Consider the following 6119-nt stretch of genomic DNA (forward strand, 5'->3'; position numbering starts at 1 on the left):
CATTCCCAGCAAAGTTTAAATATCTCCCAGGACCCGGTCCTGTCACCACACTAAGGACTTCAGCCCTTTGTCCCTGTTCTCCACGGGCCTGGGCCCCTGCCCAGGTATAGCTGTTATTTGCAGGATATTTCCATGCCAAACTGATCCACACTTTACTCACGGCCTCAGTGAGCGATGCAACGGAAAGAGAGAAGGGGGAAAGGAAAAAACAGAAGGATGAAGAAGGGCTTTGTTGGAGAATGCTGCCGCACACCCCAGTGCTCACTGGGGCACCTGTTGAAAAAGGCTTTGGGGGGACAGAACGGCTTTAGAGCCGGTGCCTGTCCAGGGCCAGGGCTCCCCTTCCAGATGCTGCTGGGCTCACCCAGCACAGGGAGGACGCAGCAGCAGCTGAAACAAGGACCAGAGGCACATGCAACTCCGAGAGCTGGTGATGTTAAACTTACCCAACACCTGAAGGCCAGATGGGTGTTATTTTTATACAGGCCACCTACCAAGCACAGGGTTCAGAGAGCTGCAGATGCTGGGGCCGCATCTTGCCCAGGTTTTTCACCACCATAGTGACTTCACAGGGAAGGCTGCGCCCACAGAAGCTGCAGTGGGGTCTGGCCGAGCTGAGCGCCCCGCGGCTGCTGCTGGTGAAGGGGTCGGCTGAGCACTGGGGCAGAGCGCGGTGCCATGCAGCAGCTGCAGCATAAACATTTTTTAAATTTTTTAAACATTTGTGATTTTTCTTTCACAAATTAAGACGGGGGAGGATGGGGGATGACACAGGACACACATCACTGAGGCTTTGGTTTTGAACGTTCAGATATTGAACTGAACAGAGTTTGTGCTAAAAAAATATTGTAAGAAAAATGAAGAACATTTCCTTTGAGAACAAAGCTAACAAAAGTCTCAGTTACACCAAAATTGTATTGTATTCTCTTTCCAGACCAAGCTCTAAACCCAGTCTCTCTTTTAATAACAGTTTTGTCTCCAAACTGCCCATCTTAGAAATAATCTTTGCGCTGCCAAAAGGTTTATAGGCTACCCAGGGCACGTGGGATGGAGCTTGCCTTGGTGCAACGCTTACAAGGCCGTGGGACCTTGCCTTTCCCTCATCCCAGCGTTAGCGAGCTGCCGGTGGGCAGCACCATGAGGACACAGTCCTGCCCCTCCAAAACAGTGGGGCCAGGTACTCGTGTGAGGTGCCCATTGCCCTGTCTGCAGCCCCAGAACCCCAAACGTCAAACCCTGCCGAATGCTCCTGCTCTGACACAGCTTCTGTCTGCATCTGCAGGCGGATAATCCTGCTGCAGCGGATGGGGGCTGCTGGTGTTCTTCTTGAATACAGCCTATTTAGAAGCTAAATGGTAGAAAACATGGAAAATTCATTAGGGTGTCTGGGAAAGTGTTAGGTTACACATCATTCACTTCTATTTACTCAGTGGGACTTCATGCTTTGGGGGAGATACATATTTATACATGTATTTTATATGTATGGGCTGTTTTTATTGATTTTTTGTTCTGTTGTTGTTGTTGTTTTATTTTGTTTTATTTGTTTGTGTGTTTGTTTTTTTTCCTCTCTCTGTTTGGTTCCCAGACAGGCACACATGCGAGCCCTTCACTTCTCACAGGCTCTTCAAACCACGAGGCAGCTCCTGCCACGACAGTCCAGCATTCACTCCCTCCCCAAAACAGCTGCAGCTGCAGCCCTGCCCATGTGCTGCCCCACTTGCACACACGTGCCACTACTCACCCCCCCTGCCAGTACAGCGCTGATGCTCAGCATCTCTCAGAGGCAGCCAGTGCCTTTGTCATCTACTTGGAAAAGTCAGGAGCTGCTAAACCAAGGCCATAAAGGGCAAAATGCAGCCACGCCAGGACCTGCTGGCAGCAAGCCCCGTCTGGCTGCTGCCGCGGTGCTGGCTGTTAGGAGGCTTGGCGAAGATGGGAGCTGGGAGAAGAGCAAGAGGGGGCTGGCTGGGTCACTGCCCAAACAATAAAAATACGAGAAAAAAACAATCCCTCATTCCTGATCACTCAGAACTTCTCAAGATTGGTGAAATACAAAAACAACCCCATAAAAACTTTGTACTGGGGTCACAAGAGTTGTTTTGTTCAGCTGGAGCCAGGATGTTTCATTTTTCAGGTCCACTAACCCCTCTGCTGAGCTGTCTCTCCCCAGTCTTGGTCAGTTCTGAAGCCGCCATCCAGCCCCCATGCCCCAACCAGAACTTGTTCAGCTAAATGCAGTCCTGAATCAACCCATATACTGCAGACTCTCTATTTCAAATAAAAACAACAAAAAACCGCAACCGTCTGTGTTTTCCTATAAATAGGACTCTAACAACAAATCCCCACTGTTTGGCCATGCCTGACTCCTGCCTTACCTGATGCCTGCTTGTTCCTGGTCAGGACAGCCCAGACAGCATAGAGGGAAGAAGGAGAAAGCATCACAGTATGTAAAACTGCCCCCATCCTGATGCTTGTGGCTCCCCATCATATCATAGAATGGCTTGGGTTGGAAGGGACCTTAAAGATCATTCAGTTCCAACCCCCCCTGCAGGGTTGCCAGATCAGGTTGCTCAGGGCCTCATCTAACCTGGCCTTGAACACCCCCAGGGCTGGGGCCACCACAACCTCTCTGGGTGAGGGGAGACAAGGTCAGGGTCTTTCCCAGTGCCTAATTTAAACCCAGGTCCCTGGATCCCCGTCAGCCTCCTTGAATCCCTCCCACCCCGCAGGGATGCTGCCAACACAGGGCCGTGTCACTGGGGCACGCATCCCGCTGGCAGCCTGAACCCGCAGGCTGGTGCTTGGTGGCTGCACCCAGCAGCCTGCGTAGGAGCAAGCACCGCTTGTGTGGCAGCCACACAAAGCAGAGAAACCACATCTTGAAATTCCCCTGAAGCACACAATGTGCCGTTCTGCACGAGAGCTGTAACTTAATCACAGATACTACTTTTTATTTAAGTCATGCAAATAAAATCAACTGTGTAACTGTTAATTCCCTGACAGTAGCAGGGTGAGATGCAGGGAAGGTGTTTTCTTGTGTAGAGAGGTTGGGTTGGGCTGGGAGATCAGAGGAGTCTAAATTAAAATGCACTCTTACGCTGCAAGTATCTATTCTTGGCTTAGCCTACAGAGTCTGAAAGTGATGGCAGCGACACGGCTCTGGGATGCTGGCTCGCTGCATCGAGCGCCTCCCACCGCCATCAGACACCAGGCAATGAAAGCAGCTCGACTTCAAACGGAGACCAAGGACTCATTAACCCTGCAGTCGCGTTAGATGGGGTGATACCAGGCTTTAATTAGGACAGCCAAGGTGAGCACAGGCGACGAGGTTGCAGGAGCGTGTGTGTGTGTGTGTGTGTGTGTGCGCGCGCACGGCGCCGTTTTGACGCAGCCTCCAGGTGAATGCCTGTGGGCATGCACCTGCCTGCGTGGGCAGGGCGCACACGCGTGATGGGACATGTGCGCGTGGCGGGGGACGCGCGCCCGGCGGCACCCACCACCTCCCGCCACCTCCTGCCACCTCCTGCCACCTCCCGCCAGCCCTGCTCAGGTTCACCCGTCTGCTCAGCTCCTCGCAGGGATGTGCTGCTCCACCAGGGATGCACTGCACTGAGAGGGCAGGATCCGGCCTTTGGGAGCTGTCTAGGCTCATCACTTCCCTGCTCCAGACCAGAGATGCTCAGGTGGAGAGCGGTGGGATCACAGGGCTGCTGCCCCAAGCTCCCGCACACAGCACAGCAATGCCTATGACCCAGCAAGACAGGAGGAGTGAGGAAATGCCAATGGCCTTTTTGAGCTGGATAAAACAAATCCTGGCTCTGTGCGTTCAGCGCTGAGCAGCCAAGGACCAGGTCAGGCTCCCCACCACCACTCACCACTCCAGCCCTTCTCCAGCTCCCATCCAGACTCTGGCTCAGCTCCAGGAGGAATATTTCACACTAGTGTTACCAGGCAGCATATTTCCTTTCCATTCTAGTGACTTGCAAAGCCCCCTGGGTCCCTGAGAACACATATATCTAATTCTTTAAGATGGGTGTAAAAGCCCTTGGCAGCACTGGGTTTGGCTGTGGGGAGGGGAGCTGGCGGTGGCACGGAGCAGGGCTGCCCGCAGGGCCAGCGGCCCCGGAGCCATCCCCGGGGGCAGCTGCAGCCCTGTCCCCGCCTTGGCAGGTTTTGCTGTTTGTCTTTGCAGCCAGTGGGTTTATTACAGCTGGGAACACCCAGGTTTTTTTTTGCTGTCTGCCATGAAATCGATACAGTAATTTCATTTCTCAGTCATAAATGAAATGAGCTGTAAAGTAAAGTTGGGTGTTTAAGCCAGAGTGAAAGAATGAATTGTTCTAATGGGGGACGTTAATGAGGGGATTAAACATGCCTGTGAAACCCGGGGGTCACCAGGCCGCTCCTGTTGTCCCATCGGGCACTTTTTGGGCTCCCCCCCCCCCCCCTTCATGTCAGCTTGGAGCTGTGTGGTCCAGCCCCCACTATCCCACCTGGGTGGGCGCCTGCAGCCCCCTGCACGCCCCCAGCACAGTGGCAGGGGCCAGTGGTGCTGATGGGGGGCCAGCACCAGGCATCGGCTGCAGCCCCGCTGCGTGCACCAGCATCCTCAGCACCATGACGCCTCACTTCAACGAGCAGGTAGACAAAGCAAAGGGGAAAAAGTAGAAATGAGAAGTTTCTTAACAGTAGCAAAAAAAAACGTTCAGCTGACCCAAAGCAACTGGTTTTCCACACAGATTTCTTTTTGGGGGGGAGAGAAGGAATAAAAGCGTAGCAAGCGTGCAGAGATTTCCACGCCTACCAGGGCCAGACCATTTCCAACAGGTTAAATGCCTTCCCCAGGGTAAGAAAGCCCAATGCTTGCCGGCCCCTCAGTGCCCAACCGCTCCTGCCAAGCTTGATGCTAAGGACAGCATTTGGCCTTTGTGCCCCTGAAGCAGTCAGAGCAGCCTCGGGACTCATCCCTGTCTGAGTACACGGAGACACACCCCCCCCCCATCCCTCCCTGGTCATCACCCCCACACACTTCATCTTCTATTTTTCAGTAAAATGCAACCGAGCACTGATCCAGGTAGGGCAAGAGAGGACTTTGATAAGTCCAAAAATATGAGTGCCGTATTATCTTTAAACCATTAAAGAAATAACACAGCTAAAGCCCTACTGGGCAATGAGAAACTTTAGCCAAGTTCCCCAAGCCAGCCCCCTGGTTCAGTTGTATTCCCTTGGAAATCCTTGCAAAGAAAAACACAGGGCATGAAAAATTTGGTTTTCATTAAAACCTCGAATGTGAGGGGTTCTGTAGCTTTCAATGGGGCTTTGATTCCTATAGATGATGGAATGTTTTCAGAACATTTAAAAAATGTTCTCCACCTTTCTATCTTATATCTGCAGAAAACTGCGCTGGCAGATTTTTTACCCCTGCCCATGCAATAGCACTGGTGTGTATTGAATGCACATGCAAACTATTGCCTTTATTTACTTTGAGGTTTCATTTAAAAATACAAAGATATTTTCTTGTGGCTTTGGAACCAGAGGAGATAATCCTCCAAAGGGGCTGCAGGGCCAGGGGAGAAGAAATGTGTGGAAAATGCTGGAAGAATTTTCTTAAAGGTGTTTTGTTGTTGTTGTTGTTGTTGTTGTTTTCTTCATTCATTGTGAGAAACCAGGGTGTCTTAAAGGCACTTGTGTGCCTTGCTGAGCACCATCGACAGGGAGGAGAGAGGCACCTCATGGGTTTGGGGTGGCTTTGTGCTTTTGCTTGCATGAAGATAAGAAAAAAACTTTTTATGTATGTGTGATCCACACTTGGCATCTCCGTGTCATGCTGGGCACGCAGCAGCAAGGCGAGGCGAGGACCCAGCCCTGCTTGTGCCAAAACGCAGCGCCGCGGTGCAGGCCGGTGGCTGGTTCAACCAGCCGGGCTGGCTGGTCGGCGGCCGTTGCACCGGGAGCCACACCGCGCTCCCTGCTCCCCGCTCCCTATCTCTTCCTTTTCTTCCCCTCCCCTCCGCCAGCTCACCTGCTGCTGTGCATTAAAGCCTCATCTCAATTACACCAGTCATTAGTCGCCGCCCAAGAAAGGGCCACCCAGTCTGCAGTGGCGGGCTGCCATCACG

Source organism: Aythya ferina (assembly GCF_964211825.1).
Source record: "Aythya ferina genome assembly, chromosome: 24".
In the NCBI taxonomy this organism is placed as follows: Eukaryota; Metazoa; Chordata; class Aves; order Anseriformes; family Anatidae; genus Aythya; species Aythya ferina.